At 45.7% G+C, this 17,203-nt stretch overlaps 1 protein-coding gene and 1 long non-coding RNA gene across 2 annotated transcripts in view; one reads left to right on the top strand and one right to left on the bottom strand.

Moving 5' to 3' along the window:
* Window positions 1-16,023, top strand: part of LOC134956986 (uncharacterized) — a 36,805-nt gene extending 20,782 nt beyond the window's left edge. Inside the window, exons 2-3 of the long non-coding RNA XR_010186359.1 lie at window positions 15,569-15,628; window positions 15,759-16,023. This is a non-coding gene — a long non-coding RNA (uncharacterized LOC134956986). The remainder of the gene's footprint in view (window positions 1-15,568; window positions 15,629-15,758) is intronic.
* GUCY2C (guanylate cyclase 2C) overlaps window positions 1-17,203 on the bottom strand; it is a 507,960-nt gene that overhangs the window by 261,967 nt on the left and 228,790 nt on the right. The gene's annotated exons all lie outside the window — the stretch shown is intronic.

Raw genomic sequence — 17,203 nt, 5'->3', positions numbered from 1 at the left:
CTCCGCCCAGGAAATGAAAGTTTTCCAAACTCTATAATAGATTTCCCATGAAACTTTCTTCCTTGCGTGTAGAAGAGAGGTTACTTGTTCTGATAACCCCTTCTTCTTTAGCAGTACCCGTTCAATCTCATGTCATCAAACGAAGATGCTGTACAATTGGGTGTACCACTGGCTCTTGATGTAACAAATTCTCCCTTGTTCAGTAATGTCCAAGGACTCTGAACTGCCATTCTGCTCACCATCGGGAACCAAACTCTCTTCGGCCTGTAAGGTAGCACTAGTATCACTTCAACCTTCTCCTCTCTGATTTTCTTTAATGTGTGAGTAATCATGGAAAAACTGGGATAACGCATACCCCAGGTTGAACTTCCATGGCAGGGAGAACGCATCTACACCGCTTGTCTGTGGCAGATGATATCTTGAAAAGAACCGTGGAACCTTGGTATTGCAATGAGTCACCATCAGATCCACTTGAGGCTGTCCAAACTGCTTCACAATTTCTTGGAATACTTGAGTATCCAATTCCCATTCTCCTGGTATGATATGGTGCCTGCTGAGGAAGTCTGCAATAATATTGTCCTTTCCTGGAACATATAGAGCCATCATAGTTCTTAAATGCTTCTCTGCCCAGTTCAAAATTCTTGTCACCTCTTGTAACAACACCTGACTTCTGGTGCCCCATTGGCAGTTCAAGTAAGTCATGACCGCAACAGTGTCTGAGAATATCTTCAGGTGCCTTCCTCTTAACTGATTTTGGAAACCCACTATTGCGTTCCAAACAGCTCTCATTTCAAGTTGATTCCCAATCCAGGACTTATCCACCATGTCAGTGAGTCCTTTGTTTCTCGCTGTAGCTTTATTCTGTTGTTTAGTGGAATCCCTCTTCGAGAAAACTCTAATAGGTTCCACTGCAATTTTCTCATTCTCCACCTTGCCGATGGAATTATGTCTACAGCGGAAGCCATCATTCCAAGGAGACTCATTCCTAAACGCAAAGATATCTTTTGACATGTTTGTACCATGTTTGCCACCTCTCGGATTTTCCTGCATCTTTCTTCTGACAGGGAAATAACATATCTGAGGGTATCCACTTGAATCCCCAAGAATTGCAAATGCTGTACTGGTTCCAGGTGACACTTTTCCCAGCTCACTAGCCAACCGTGAGACTGAAGGGTTTGCAGTGTTTTCTATACTGCTGCCTTCAATTTTCATTTGGAACCGCCACAAATTAGCAGATCATCCAGATACGGCCACACTGCTATATTTTTCCTTCTTAACAGGGCTATAACAGGAGAAAGAACTTTTGTAAACGTCCTTGGAGACGTAGCCAGACCGAATGGGAGACATGTAAACTGAAGGTGCCTGTCGTTTGCATACAGCCTCAGGTACTTTTGAGATGCCTTGCATACTGGTATGTGAAAGTAGGCGTCTTTCAGATCTATTGAAGTCCCCTCTTTTTATACCAGAAAGAATGGACTTTGATGTCTTCATATGGAATCTTTTGACCCTTACGAACTTGTTCAGTCATCTTAAATCCAAGATTGTCCTGAATCCGCCCGAAGACTTTTTTACTAAACATATTCGTGAATAAAAACCGCTGTACCTTTGTGCGTATGGAACCGGTTCCACAGACTCTGACTTGATTAATTTTCCCAGACTGTCTGTCAGCACTTTGATCTCCAAAGTAGTCTGCAGCATGTCTGATTTGACAAACTTGTCTTTCCTTGGGACCCTTAAGAATTCTATTTGTTATCCATTGGTTACTACTTGTAGAACCCATTCGCCTTGAATTGATTTCCGCCAGAACTTTGCGAATTTCATCAGCCTGCCCCCTACTGCCATTGGTACGGGGCCACTGTAGCAGTCATTGTCTTCAACCACCTCTTCTTCCAGATTGGAGAAAAGACATTCTTGACATTCCAGAGGAGATCTGTTCATGTACTGACATCCTGGCCTATAACTTCTAGCTACTCTGAATTGTTGTCTAGATGATGGAATAGGATATATTGGATGATAGGAATAGTATATATTCAATGGCCTTCATCATGATATCTAAATTTCTCTGTAAATATTGCCTTGATATTTTCTCCTCCAAATCAGTATTCATGGCTCCACCACAGAGCCTGAGAACTATAGACACTGATGCTAAAGCCACCCCTGACCTCAGGGACACTGCTGATGAACCAAACAATTTTCTTATCCATGCCATCTTTAAGCACAGCTCCATCCTCAAGAAAAATAGTCATCTTGGACACTACTTCTGCTACTGCCGTATCAATTTTGGGTAAAGAACACCACTTTAAAAATTGCTCATAATTCACAGGAAACATACGATCAATTCTCTTGATGTTTCCTGAATGTTTATCAACATTCTGCCATTCCTTAACCATAATATCCTTAAGAGCTTTATGAACAGGAAAATAATGATTTTTCTTAACTCTGTCTTCAAACAAAGGATTTTGGCTGTCCGCATCAGGCACTGGTTCCTTAAAATTAATAGATTTATAAATATTTTTTAATAAACTATCCACAAGATCCAGATTAAAAAGCCTGGCATCCTCCTGAATATCCCCTGATTCCACACTAGATATTTCCTGGTAATCATCAGTAAAATTAATCACGAAAGAAACACACTCATGAACGGAATCCAGACTAGTTTGAGATCTTGATCTCTTACTCCCTTGGAGGCCCATTAAATCGTCTTTAGTGACAAATGATTTTCTTATCCAATCCATAAGTTCCTGCAACTGTTTAGGCTGATAATCAGCAGGAGGCTCAAAAGTTACACATTTTTCACACTGCATAGATTCATCTACTCCAGAGAAAACGTTGGGGGTCATTCCGAGTTGATCGTAGCTGTGCAAATTTTGCACAGCTACGATCATGTTTCCTGACATGCGGGGGGATGCCCAGCACGGGGCTAGTCTGCCCTGCATGTCAGTCCGGCCCCCCTTGCAGAAGTGCAAAGGCATCACACAGCGGCGATGCCTTTGCACTTCAGGAGTAACTCCCGGCCAACGCAGCTTTAGTGTGCTGGCCGGCAGCTACTCCTCGCCCCCTGGCCCGCAGCGGCTGCGTGTGACGTCACGCAGCCGCTGCGGCCTGCTCAGTCCGGCCACGCTTGCGTTGGCCGGACCGCGCTTAACAAACGGCGGCCAAACGCCGCCGTTTCGCCCCCTCCTGCCCATCGATCGCATCTGCCTGTCAATCAGGCAGAGGCGATTGCTATCCTGCTTCGGCCGTCCCACATTCGCTGGCACACTACAGGCCGGCGCATGCGGCGCATGCGCAGCGGGGACCCGGTCGCTCTGCTGTGTTAAAACGCAGCGAGCGAACGGGTCGGAATGAGATGTGCAGCCGGCATTTTTCGTGTTTTGTATTTTGGTTTTGGATTCGGGTCCGCGGTCATGTTTTGGATTTGGACGCGTTTTGGCAAAACCACCCTTTTGGGTTTTGGATTCGGATGCGTTTTGGATTCGGGTGATTTTGGAAAAAAAACTAAAAAACAGCTAAAATCATAGAATTTGGGGGTCATTTTGATCCTATAGTATTACTAAGCTCAATAACCATAATTTCCACTAATTTCCAGTCTATTCTGAACACCTCACACCTCACAATATTATTTTTAGTCCTAAAATTTGCACCGAGGTCGCTGGATGACTAAGCAAAGCGACCCAAGTGGGCGGCACAAACACCTGGCCCATCTAGGAGTGGCACTGCAGTGTCAGACAGGATGGCACTTAAAAAAATAGTCCCCAAACAGCACATGATGCAAAGATAAATAAAAAAATAGGTGCAAGATGGAATTGCCCTTGGGCCCTCCCACCCACCCTTATGTTGTATAAACAGGACATGCACACATTAACAAACCAATCATTTCAGCGACAGGGTCTGCCATGACTGTGGCTGAAATGACTGGTTGGTTTGGGCCCCCACCAAAAAAGAAGCAATCAATCTCTCCTTGCACAAACTGGCTCTACAGAGGCAAGATGTCCACCTCATCATCATCCTCGGATTCCTCACCCCTTTCACTGTGTACATCCTCCTCCTCACAGAGTATTAATTTGCCCCCCACTGGAATCCACCATCACAGGTCCCTGTGTACTTTCTGGAGGCAATTGCTGGTAAATGTCTCCATGGAGGAATTTATAATTCATTTTGATGAACATCATCTTCTCCACATTTTCTGGAAGTAACCTCCTACGCCGATCGGTGACAAGGTGACCGGCTGAACTAAACACTCTTTCGGAGTACACACTGGAGGGGGGGCAACTTAGGTAAAATAAAGCCAGTTTGTGCAAGGGCCTCCAAATTGCCTATTTTTCCTGCCAGTATACGTACGGACTGTCTGACATGCCTACTTGGATGATGTCACTCATATAATCCTCCACCATTCTTTCAAAGGTGAAAGAATCGTATGCAGTGACAGTAGACATGTCAGTAATCGTTGGCAGGTCCTTCAGTCCGGACCAGATGTCAGCACTTGCTCCTGACTGCCCTGATTTTTGGGTAATTTTACTGAACTTTTGCTTTTTGGATTTTACATGCTCTCTACTATGACATTGGGCATCGGCCTTGGCAGACGACGTTGATGGCATTTCAGCATCTCTACCATGGACTAGTGGCAGCAGCTTCAGCACTAGATGGAAGTGGATCTTGAGCTTTCCCTATTTTACCCTCCAAATTTTTGTTCTCCATTTTTAATGTGTGGAATTATATGCCAGTAATATATCTGGAATTAGACGGCAGTAATGTCTGGAATTAGATACCACTAGATAGATACCAGATACCACTGTGACTGGAATGATGATGACCTATGCACAGTGACAGGACACTACCATAGCACCCTACAGCAGCAAGATGCAGCACAAGACACTGAGCACTGACCAGTGATACTGAGCACTGATGATACTACTGAGCACTGATACTGAGCACTGATGATACTACTGAGAACTGACACTGAGCAGCATGATTAGCACAAGACACTGTACTAGTATTAGTAATGTAGTATTACTGAGCACCACAAGACAATGAGCAGTGATACTAAGCACTGATGATACTACCGAGCACTGACAATGAGCAGCACGATTAGCACAAGACACTGTACTAGTATTAGTAATGTAGTATTACTGAGCACCACAAGACAATGAGCAGTGATACTGAGCACTGATGATACTACTGAGAACTGACACTGAGCAGCACGATGCAGCACAAGAGAGACACACTACTGCCACAGCACCATACAGCAGCAAGATGCAGCACAAGACACTGTACTAGTAGTATTACTGAGCAGCACAAAAGCACTCTTGAATTGTCACCCCCCAGATACCACTGTGACTGGAATGATGATGACCGATGCACAGTCACAGGACACTACTACCACAGCACCCTACAGCAGCAAGATGCAGCACAAGAGAGACACTGTACTAGTATTACTGAGCAGCAATAAGATACTGAGCACTGATACTGAGATTTGACACTGAGAGAACGTAGCCACATCCTCTCTGTACTCTCTACAATGCACGAGTGAAAATGGCGGCGACGCGCGGCTCTTTATATGGAATCCGAATCTCGCGAGAATCCGACAGCGGGATGATGAAGTTTTGCCTCTTTCGGGTTTTCCGAGTCAGGCGGGAACAACCGAGCCTGGCTCGGACCCGTGTTTGGCACGTGGAGTTCGGGGGGGGTTCGGTTCTCAGTGAACTGAACCCGCTCATCTCTAATATATATATTACTAACCGCTTTAGGACAGTACAGGCAATTCACAGCACAGCCACCTGTAATTCAGTGTGCATTCTTTGAAGTGACCGGCGCCATCTTTAAATCTCCTGCCCAGTTTCAAATGGGGGGCACATGCGCAGAACAGTTCCACTCAGATCTCGCTCAGCCCCTGGTCCGCGCCACTCCCGGCCACCGATTGCCATGGGAGCGGCATCACTTCCGGCCAGCGTCACATTTGACCCCGGTTCTCCTGGGACGCACAGCATGTGCGCATGCTCGGGCCGCCTGCTGTCCAGCGGAATAGATAGGCATAACTCAGGGGCTTGTTTAGGGTTAAATATAAATGGCACGGCTGAAATCCACCAAGGGATCCATCGCAAACTCCACTTCTCCCCAGGGAGCCACCCTCTTCCAGCACGCCTGCAGCAGACTTATTTGCTTGGCAAATGAGGTAAGTCCTGTAAGATAAAATAACAAACTCCTATACTGTCACTGCCTAGGAGACAGGAAAAAAGACTAGGGAGGAAGGGGAGGGGTAGCATTATATACTAGAGATGAGCGGGTTCGGTTTCTCTGAATCCGAACCCGCCAGAACTTCATGTTTTTTTTCACGGGTCCGAGCGACTCGGATCTTCCCGCCTTGCTCGGTTAACCCGAGCGCGCCCGAACGTCATCATGACGCTGTCGGATTCTCGCGAGGCTCGGATTCTATCGCGAGACTCGGATTCTATATAAGGAGCCGCGCGTCGCCGCCATTTTCACACGTGCATTGAGATTGATAGGGAGAGGACGTGGCTGGCGTCCTCTCCGTTTAGAATTAGAATAGATTAGAGAGACACTTGATTTACTAATTTTGGGGAGCATTAGGAGTACTCAGTAGTGTACAGTGCAGAGTTTTGCTGATAGTGACCAGTGACCACCACTTTTATTTATAATCCGTTCTCTGCCTGAAAAAAGCGATACACAGCACACAGTGACTCAGTCACATACCATATCTGTGTGCACTGCTCAGGCTCAGGCCAGTGTGCTGCATCATCTATTATCTATCTATATATAATATTATATATATATCTGTCTGACTGCTCAGCTCACACAGCTTATAATTGTGGGGGAGACTGGGGAGCACTACTGCAGTGCCAGTTATAGGTTATAGCAGGAGCCAGGAGTACATAATATATTATATAGTGAGTGACCACCAGACACACAGTGCAGTTTATTTAATATATCCGTTCTCTGCCTGAAAAAAGCGATACACACAGTGACTCAGTCAGTCACATACCATATCTGTGTGCACTGCTCAGGCTCAGGCCAGTGTGCTGCATCATCTATATATATTATATATCTGTCTGACTGCTCAGCTCACACAGCTTATAATTGTGGGGGAGACTGGGGAGCACTACTGCAGTGCCAGTTATAGGTTATAGCAGGAGCCAGGAGTACATAATATTATATTAAAATTAAACAGTGCACACTTTTGCTGCAGGAGTGCCACTGCCAGTGTGACTAGTGACCAGTGACCTGACCACCAGTATATAATATTAGTAGTATACTATCTCTTTATCAACCAGTCTATATTAGCAGCAGACACAGTACAGTGCGGTAGTTCACGGCTGTGGCTACCTCTGTGTCGGCACTCGGCAGCCCGTCCATAATTGTATATACCACCTAACCGTGGTTTTTTTTTCTTTCTTTATACATACATACTAGTTACGAGTATACTATCTCTTTATCAACCAGTCTATATATTAGCAGCAGACACAGTACAGTGCGGTAGTTCACGGCTGTGGCTACCTCTGTGTCGGCACTCGGCAGCCCGTCCATAATTGTATATACCACCTAACCGTGGTTTTTTTTTTCTTTCTTTATACATACATACTAGTTACGAGTATACTATCTCTTTATCAACCAGTCTATATATTAGCAGCAGACACAGTACAGTGCGGTAGTTCACGGCTGTGGCTACCTCTGTGTCGGCACTCGGCAGCCCGTCCATAATTGTATATACCACCTAACCGTGGTTTTTTTTTCTTTCTTTATACATACATACTAGTTACGAGTATACTATCTCTTTATCAACCAGTCTATATATTAGCAGCAGACACAGTACAGTGCGGTAGTTCACGGCTGTGGCTACCTCTGTGTCGGCACTCGGCAGCCCGTCCATAATTGTATATACCACCTAACCGTGGTTTTTTTTTCTTTCTTTATACATACATACTAGTTACGAGTATACTATCTCTTTATCAACCAGTCTATATATTAGCAGCAGACACAGTACAGTGCGGTAGTTCACGGCTGTGGCTACCTCTGTGTCGGCACTCGGCAGCCCGTCCATAATTGTATATACCACCTAACCGTGGTTTTTTTTCTTTCTTTATACATACATACTAGTTACGAGTATACTATCTCTTTATCAACCAGTCTATATATTAGCAGCAGACACAGTACAGTGCGGTAGTTCACGGCTGTGGCTACCTCTGTGTCGGCACTCGGCAGCCCGTCCATAATTGTATACTAGTATCCAATCCATCCATCTCCATTGTTTACCTGAGGTGCCTTTTAGTTGTGCCTATTAAAATATGGAGAACAAAAATGTTGAGGTTCCAAAATTAGGGAAAGATCAAGATCCACTTCCACCTCGTGCTGAAGCTGCTGCCACTAGTCATGGCCGAGACGATGAAATGCCAGCAACGTCGTCTGCCAAGGCCGATGCCCAATGGCATAGTACAGAGCATGTCAAAACCAAAACACCAAATATCAGTAAAAAAAGGACTCCAAAACCTAAAATAAAATTGTCGGAGGAGAAGCGTAAACTTGCCAATATGCCATTTACCACACGGAGTGGCAAGGAACGGCTGAGGCCCTGGCCTATGTTCATGGCTAGTGGTTCAGCTTCACATGAGGATGGAAGCACTCAGCCTCTCGCTAGAAAACTGAAAAGACTCAAGCTGGCAAAAGCACCGCAAAGAACTGTGCGTTCTTTGAAATCCCAAATCCACAAGGAGAGTCCAATTGTGTCGGTTGCGATGCCTGACCTTCCCAACACTGGACGTGAAGAGCATGCGCCTTCCACCATTTGCACGCCCCCTGCAAGTGCTGGAAGGAGCACCCGCAGTCCAGTTCCTGATAGTCAGATTGAAGATGTCAGTGTTGAAGTACACCAGGATGAGGAGGATATGGGTGTTGCTGGCGCTGGGGAGGAAATTGACCAGGAGGATTCTGATGGTGAGGTGGTTTGTTTAAGTCAGGCACCCGGGGAGACACCTGTTGTCCGTGGGAGGAATATGGCCGTTGACATGCCAGGTGAAAATACCAAAAAAATCAGCTCTTCGGTGTGGAGGTATTTCACCAGAAATGCGGACAACAGGTGTCAAGCCGTGTGTTCCCTTTGTCAAGCTGTAATAAGTAGGGGTAAGGACGTTAACCACCTCGGAACATCCTCCCTTATACGTCACCTGCAGCGCATTCATAATAAGTCAGTGACAAGTTCAAAAACTTTGGGTGACAGCGGAAGCAGTCCACTGACCAGTAAATCCCTTCCTCTTGTAACCAAGCTCACGCAAACCACCCCACCAACTCCCTCAGTGTCAATTTCCTCCTTCCCCAGGAATGCCAATAGTCCTGCAGGCCATGTCACTGGCAAGTCTGACGAGTCCTCTCCTGCCTGGGATTCCTCCGATGCATCCTTGCGTGTAACGCCTACTGCTGCTGGCGCTGCTGTTGTTGCCGCTGGGAGTCGATGGTCATCCCAGAGGGGAAGTCGTAAGCCCACTTGTACTACTTCCAGTAAGCAATTGACTGTTCAACAGTCCTTTGCGAGGAAGATGAAATATCACAGCAGTCATCCTACTGCAAAGCGGATAACTGAGTCCTTGACAACTATGTTGGTGTTAGACGTGCGTCCGGTATCCGCCGTTAGTTCACAGGGAACTAGACAATTTATTGAGGCAGTGTGCCCCCGTTACCAAATACCATCTAGGTTCCACTTCTCTAGGCAGGCGATACCGAGAATGTACACGGACGTCAGAAAAAGACTCACCAGTCTCCTAAAAAATGCAGTTGTACCCAATGTCCACTTAACCACGGACATGTGGACAAGTGGAGCAGGGCAGGGTCAGGACTATATGACTGTGACAGCCCACTGGGTAGATGTATGGACTCCCGCCGCAAGAACAGCAGCGGCGGCACCAGTAGCAGCATCTCGCAAACGCCAACTCTTTCCTAGGCAGGCTACGCTTTGTATCACCGCTTTCCAGAATACGCACACAGCTGAAAACCTCTTACGGCAACTGAGGAAGATCATCGCGGAATGGCTTACCCCAATTGGACTCTCCTGTGGATTTGTGGCATCGGACAACGCCAGCAATATTGTGTGTGCATTAAATATGGGCAAATTCCAGCACGTCCCATGTTTTGCACATACCTTGAATTTGGTGGTGCAGAATTTTTTAAAAAACGACAGGGGCGTGCAAGAGATGCTGTCGGTGGCCAGAAAAATTGCGGGACACTTTCGGCGTACAGGCACCACGTACAGAAGACTGGAGCACCACCAAAAACTACTGAACCTGCCCTGCCATCATCTGAAGCAAGAAGTGGTAACGAGGTGGAATTCAACCCTCTATATGCTTCAGAGGTTGGAGGAGCAGCAAAAGGCCATTCAAGCCTATACAATTGAGCACGATATAGTAGGTGGAATGCACCTGTCTCAAGTGCAGTGGAGAATGATTTCAACGTTGTGCAAGGTTCTGATGCCCTTTGAACTTGCCACACGTGAAGTCAGTTCAGACACTGCCAGCCTGAGTCAGGTCATTCCCCTCATCAGGCTTTTGCAGAAGAAGCTGGAGGCATTGAAGAAGGAGCTAAAAGGGAGCGATTCCGCTAGGCATGTGGGACTTGTGGATGCAGCCCTTAATTCGCTTAACAAGGATTCACGGGTGGTCAATCTGTTGAAATCAGAGCACTACATTTTGGCCACCGTGCTCGATCCTAGATTTAAAGCCTACCTTGGATCTCTCTTTCCGGCAGACACAGGTCTGCTGGGGTTGAAAGACCTGCTGGTGACAAAATTGTCAAGTCAAGCGGAACGCGACCTGTCAACATCTCCTCCTTCACATTCTCCCGCAACTGGGGGTGCGAGGAAAAGGCTCAGAATTCCGAGCCCACCCGCTGGCGGTGATGCAGGGCAGTCTGGAGCGACTGCTGATGCTGACATCTGGTCCGGACTGAAGGACCTGACAACGATTACGGACATGTCGTCTACTGTCACTGCATATGATTCTCTCAACATTGATAGAATGGTGGAGGATTATATGAGTGACCGCATCCAAGTAGGCACGTCACACAGTCCGTACTTATACTGGCAGGAAAAAGAGGCAATTTGGAGGCCCTTGCACAAACTGGCTTTATTCTACCTAAGTTGCCCTCCCACAAGTGTGTACTCCGAAAGAGTGTTTAGTGCCGCCGCTCACCTTGTCAGCAATCGGCGTACGAGGTTACATCCAGAAAATGTGGAGAAGATGACGTTCATTAAAATGAATTATAATCAATTCCTCCGCGGAGACATTGACCAGCAGCAATTGCCTCCACAAAGTACACAGGGAGCTGAGATGGTGGATTCCAGTGGGGACGAATTGATAATCTGTGAGGAGGGGGATGTACACGGTGATATATCGGAGGGTGAAGATGAGGTGGACATCTTGCCTCTGTAGAGCCAGTTTGTGCAAGGAGAGATTAATTGCTTCTTTTTTGGGGGGGGTCCAAACCAACCCGTCATATCAGTCACAGTCGTGTGGCAGACCCTGTCACTGAAATGATGGGTTGGTTAAAGTGTGCATGTCCTGTTTTGTTTATACAACATAAGGGTGGGTGGGAGGGCCCAAGGACAATTCCATCTTGCACCTCTTTTTTCTTTTCTTTTTCTTTGCATCATGTGCTGATTGGGGAGGTTTTTTTTGGAAGGGACATCCTGCGTGACACTGCAGTGCCACTCCTAGATGGGCCCGGTGTTTGTGTCGGCCACTAGGGTCGCTAATCTTACTCACACAGTCAGCTACCTCATTGCGCCTCTTTTTTTCTTTGCGTCATGTGCTGTTTGGGGAGGGTTTTTTGGAAGGGACATCCTGCGTGACACTGCAGTGCCACTCCTAGATGGGCCCGGTGTTTGTGTCGGCCACTAGGGTCGCTAATCTTACTCACACAGCTACCTCATTGCGCCTCTTTTTTTCTTAGCGTCATGTGCTGTTTGGGGAGGGTTTTTTGGAAGGGACATCCTGCGTGACACTGCAGTGCCACTCCTAGATGGGCCCGGTGTTTGTGTCGGCCACTAGGGTCGCTAATCTTACTCACACAGCTACCTCATTGCGCCTCTTTTTTTCTTTGCGTCATGTGCTGTTTGGGGAGGGTTTTTTGGAAGGGACATCCTGCGTGACACTGCAGTGCCACTCCTAGATGGGCCCGGTGTTTGTGTCGGCCACTAGGGTCGCTAATCTTACTCACACAGCTACCTCATTGCGCCTCTTTTTTTCTTTGCGTCATGTGCTGTTTGGGGAGGGTTTTTTGGAAGGGACATCCTGCGTGACACTGCAGTGCCACTCCTAGATGGGCCCGGTGTTTGTGTCGGCCACTAGGGTCGCTTATCTTACTCACACAGCGACCTCGGTGCAAATTTTAGGACTAAAAATAATATTGTGAGGTGTGAGGTATTCAGAATAGACTGAAAATGAGTGTAAATTATGGTTTTTGAGGTTAATAATACTTTGGGATCAAAATGACCCCCAAATTCTATGATTTAAGCTGTTTTTTAGTGTTTTTTGAAAAAAACACCCGAATCCAAAACACACCCGAATCCGACAAAAAAAATTCGGTGAGGTTTTGCCAAAACGCGTTCGAACCCAAAACACGGCCGCGGAACCGAACCCAAAACCAAAACACAAAACCCGAAAAATTTCAGGCGCTCATCTCTATTATATACCCTTAAGGGGCAGTCCTCAAGTGTGAAAAAAAAAATACCTGTCTAAAACTGGGGGGATGGGATACAATCCCAGAGTAATGGCTGCCATGAAGTATTTTATAGTAGTTTACTGCATAGGCTCATACTGTCTTACACTAGCACACACATACAGTATATAAACAGAGGGTCTGACACAGAGAGATAGTGTGCCTCACATACAAAAAGTGTCTGACTGACTGACAGATCCACACATACAGACACTGACTGAACCACACAAGAGTGTCTCCTTCTCTCTTCTCCCTAATATACAGACCAACAGCTCTCTTTACTGTCACTATGGAAACCTGGAAGTTACACTGCAGTACTGTATCTCCTCTCCTTCCAGTGTCTATGAAGAGATCATGGATGACAGCACTCTGCAGGATGACTGTACCGTGTAGCCCCACTCCCTGCTGCATCTCCTTCTTTCTCCTCTCCAGCTCCAACACAACTGGTGAGATCACAGCCAGGCTCAGACGAGACATAGAGCCAAATGTAATAGTGAGAGTTTCAGAAAGTGAGAGATTTGGTAAGGTTTTTCCGTTTTTTTTTTTTTTTAAGTGGCAATCATTTACACTGCAAAATCAGGTTGATCTTGCTGTGTAAATGATTGCCACTTTAAAAAAAAAAGCTGCAAAACCTTACCGTATCTCTCACTTTCTGAAACTCTCACTCTATTAAGGGGGGTACTCACGGAGCGTTCGCTGCTTAAAATCTAAGCAATCTGACTAGATTGCTTAGATTTTAAGCAGGATCACTCCGTGTATACACCCCACAGCAATAGCGATGCGCAGCACCGCGCATCGCTATCGCTGGTGCTAGATTGGCCTGCATGCAGGCCAATCTAGCAGGTCGCTCACTTCACCCGCTGGGTGCAATGAGCGGCCCCCCGTCTCCCCCCGCACGCTCAGCACACATAGCGATGTGCTGAGCTCTCCTGCATCAGCCCGTGAGTACTCTGGGCTTTACATTTGGCCCATATGGTCTATTCATGAAGCTTTGAAAAGAGTGGAGAAATGAGCCAGTGGAGAAGTTAGAACAAATAAGATCAAAACACAAGAGGAGTTGATCATAGAGCAAGAGTCCCTTTTTGGAGCACACTTTTTAGTTTTTTTTATAAACTGTTATAATAGTTGAGAATATTATTAGAATTTAAGAACTTAGCTTTTATTTGTCTTGTCTCACTAAAATATATGGCACATAACAAACATTTAGGGGGGAATTAAAATGTTTGAAAAGTCGGTTGGGTGTCTGTTTTTTCATGTCCATTAGAAAGGAAAAAACAGACACCCAACTGACTTTTCAAACATTTGAATTCCCCCCTTAGTGTGCTCTGAGCGATGATGCATAAATGTGCATAAAAAACAGTAATTATAAAGTCATAATTCAATGTGGTGATAATATAAACCCAGGGGTCAATTCAATTTGTGGCGCTGTGGTAATCTAAATTCCAGACAATTCGTATTCACGCTCATCGCGGTATTTGGTTTGTCAGGAGTGGCCAGTTTAGTCACCTATTCAAATTGCGGCGTCATCGCCGCCTTAAATAGGCATGTCGGGGAGTGGCTAAGGAGGAGAGTTCTTTTCCCGCCTTGTTTTCCCGTGCCATAGCCAAGCTTACATAGCGCGAGTCCGGGTGAGCAACCCTACTATTTGCCTCCTCACAGTGGAGAACAGGTGCAAGTGAGAGTCCGCAGGGAGCCCTCTGAATTTGGTTTTGGCAAGTACTAATTTCCTTTTAAAGGTATTTACTTGTTCTCCCTAATGGCAATTGTTAAAATAAAACTTGTTTTTGTGTATTATATAAAAAATGTGTGTGTACTAATACTGTGAATTATTTGCTTATGTGTGAACTAAGCTGATGTGTCTGGGGACAGTTGTTTTTTGCATGTAAATCTTGTGTAGGTGAGTTAGAGAATCCTGTATTTGCAGAAATGTCTTTTTCTAGAGAAGGGTGTATGAAAACATATTTGTTTGTTTTAGCTTGTGAGTGTGATGGTAGTGCAGTTCTAAAATGTGCATGGAGCCAGCACCGACCCAATGCATATGCATGGTATGCGGCCACGTTGAGCGCCAGTTTTACAACAGCTGGAGAGTGACAGGTTGGCCAGGCCCGCCCCAAAATGTAGTTTCCCTTTTTAATGAAAACAAAGGGGAGGCATGGGCTCTGCAAAAATGGACAGTGCAAATCTACCAACCGACACCTACAGTATTTCAGACAAAACACAAAGTCTACCAGGCTACTTACTTATGGCCTTTGACTTGTCCACCATTTTTTGTCTCTATCAGTGAGAGATCCATTTTACTCTTCTTCTAGATACGGCTTTGTGTTTCATGCCTGAACTTTTGTTTGCAGTAGGTTATGCAATAAACTACCCAAAGGGTTAGATTGTAAATCTCTGTTATGTAATGTAAATTGTAGTTACCCTGCCTTGGTTCTTTGCAGGGGAATTTAATTAATAACTGTATACTGACCAGTGTCTTGTCAAGTCCCATATTCATGTAGTCTGTCTTCTCTTTGGAGTTACTAGCTAGACATTTTTCTACAACAATTGCCTGCACATTGGCACCCTAGAGTCTGGATGAGCTCAGCTGGCTTGCCATTTACAGATCATCCACAAATGCTGTAATGGGTTTATTCCCCATGCAACTGAGGTCCGTGATAGACAAGTTTTTTTATTTCTTCCCAGGACTTTATGGAGTATGTGAAATATTTGACAGATGTTTTTATTTATCTCTTTATTCTTGGCTTTTCACCCCTCATCGGCCTTTTCTCTTTTTTTAACTTTTTTTAAATTTGTGATTAGTGTTTGTTTTTCTTTTCACACCTACATTCTTTTCCAATACTGTTTCAATCAGGCACTGGAATTGGTGAGCAGCCACAACAGACATTGACCACCAGCTCCATACATTCCGAAGGTAATGTCTTAACTTGGTACTGTTGGCTATATTTGTTTTGCTAGAAATTCTTGGTAAATATGTTTACCTTAATTCTTGGTAAATATGTTTTACACGGCATTCCATAATTTGCTGTTTCATTCAAATATAGATCATGTACAAGCAGAGACGCAGACCACTCCATTCGATAATATTGCCGATATGGCCCATGCAATGGACTCTAATCAGGAAAGTCACCATCGCAAAATTAAGATTTTACTCACCGGTAAATCTATTTCTCGTAGTCCGTAGTGGATGCTGGGAACTCCGAAAGGACCATGGGGAATAGCGGCTCCGCAGGAGACTGGGCACAACTAAAGAAAGCTTTTAGGTCACCTGGTGTGCACTGGCTCCTCCCACTATGACCCTCCTCCAAGCCTCACGTATCGCGTCGGCCGCGCAGCACAGCCGACGGCCAATATATATACTGATATATTGACGCGTCGCTGTGTCTGTACGGGGCGGTCGGCCGACCGCCCGTACACATGCTGCGGCTGCCGGTGGTGATTGACAGCTGAACTGGGCGGGCGTGTGTACACGCCCGCCCAGTTCATGACGTCAGTCCCTGACGGATCGGGCAGTGTGTATGCACAGCACACTGCCTGATCCGTCCATAGATATATCTGCAGATCAATTGATCTGCAGATATATCTATTAGTGTGTACCCACCTTCAGTCTACATCCACCTCCATCTCGATGGCAACTAGTCTGGCGGTCATTGCAGATGAGCTACGCCAATCACATGTGACTCTAAGTGACTTTCTGAGCCCTTTCCTGGCCAACACACCCCAGGAGACGTACGGTCCACAGCCCATTCCCTCATCTACCAGCGTGTCTCATGCTATACCAGAAGCTACCGCATCCTCTTTGCGGAGAAGGTTAATGGATGAGCAGGAAGTCTCCCGGCCCACTCGAGGTAATTTTTTGGGATAATCTATAGGCACTGGTTGTGGGAAGTCCAAAAGAAAAATGGCAATGGACTCCTAAATTATTTGTAACAATAATCAGGAACTGGATTTAGTAAAAGTTTGAAACAGTCCACTGATCATTTTTTGGTAAAATGGCCTATGGTTTTGAAAAAGTATGTTTTTTGATGGCGAGGTTTGATAATATTCTCATGGTAAATCCCGATTCAAATTATACACCTTCCTTTAAGGGACATTTTGCTGTTGTAAAACATCAATCTGTAAATTCTCAGACTCTGGTCCATGATTATCCTAAACACACCTTCTGAATTTTTTTAAATGCAATCTTGCGCAGCTGTAGTCGAATTTTGGACATTAGAAACCCTACCAGACATTCGGTGCATTAAAAAGGGTTGGCCTGTTTTTACGTTTTTGAATGGCTACATTTTGAGGTAAAATTTACTTAAGTCATCAGCCTGCATCAGCAAAGCCACTTTAATGCCATGTCAATGTCATGTAGAGGTGAATGGAAGGGCCAGGAGGGGGTAATCGCTGTGCAGGGGTGCGAATGCATGTGCAGAGAGCTGTACAAACTAAAGTTTGTGCAGTCACTGCACAGCTCAGGACTTAATCTGCCGCTGCGATGATCCGG

This window comes from Pseudophryne corroboree, chromosome 9, assembly GCF_028390025.1.
Source record: "Pseudophryne corroboree isolate aPseCor3 chromosome 9, aPseCor3.hap2, whole genome shotgun sequence".
Lineage (NCBI taxonomy): Eukaryota > Metazoa > Chordata > Amphibia > Anura > Myobatrachidae > Pseudophryne > Pseudophryne corroboree.
The sequence above is the reverse complement of the archived record's forward strand: the minus strand, read 5'-3'. Positions and strand labels throughout refer to the sequence as shown.